The 819-nt window shown below is 38.6% G+C and overlaps 1 pseudogene; it reads right to left on the bottom strand.

Annotated features, from left to right (window-relative positions):
• Window positions 1-210: 210 nt before the first annotated feature.
• On the bottom strand, window positions 211-320 carry LOC131828265 (U4 spliceosomal RNA; annotated as a pseudogene).
• Between the last annotated feature and the right edge of the window lie 499 nt (window positions 321-819).

Raw genomic sequence — 819 nt, 5'->3', positions numbered from 1 at the left:
TTGTCTCCATGGCAGCCTCTCTGCCTTTCCATTCATCCGATTCATTCTGATACTCTCTACCAGATGAACATTCCAATAGCCCTGTTTCAACTGTGTCACACTCTTCCAAATCTCTCCATGGCCCCACAATATTGAGTCCTGACTTTGTTACTTACTAACCAGCTAATTAACCTTGTTGAGATTTGATTGCCTAACCTGTAAAATGGGGATAATAATCACATCTATGCATACATTTTTCATGAAGTTCAAATGCTTTCAATTAGCAATAATCGCACCTCGGATAAACCTCATTGGCTATGATACTGCCACTGCGCAAAGCTGTTCAAATGCTTTCAAACATGTGGAATATTTAGCAGTTTCCAGCACGTAGTGAGCATTCATTAGATTTTACTTGTTGCTATTACTTTCAGTAACAAAATATGTGAGACAGTCTGAAATTTGACCCAAATTTAACTTTCCACTTTTAACTCACATAAAACACCTGTTCACAACAGAGAGAAGTTTCTCACAGTTTTATGAACACGTCTTGCAAATCCCTTCCTTTGAGGCTATAATATGATCATGCTCTGCCCCCAATATCTCTTGCTTTCCATTTATTCAAATTTGTTTCATTCTTTATGGACAATTTTGGATCTCATCCCACAAACCTCTTGTCATAGCTGATGGTAACTCCCTCCCCACTCTGAACACATACAGTGGTATTCATTTAGAGATTACCATGTATTATGGAGTATGAAATAATGGGAATCTAGATCAGAGTGGAAAAGAAGACCTTCTTATCCCCACTGAGTCATGGTTTGTCCAGCATACGACCCCAAA

The sequence above is a fragment of the Mustela lutreola genome, chromosome 3 (assembly GCF_030435805.1).
Source record: "Mustela lutreola isolate mMusLut2 chromosome 3, mMusLut2.pri, whole genome shotgun sequence".
Taxonomy (NCBI): Eukaryota; Metazoa; Chordata; class Mammalia; order Carnivora; family Mustelidae; genus Mustela; species Mustela lutreola.
This window is presented reverse-complemented; position numbering and strand designations above follow the sequence as displayed.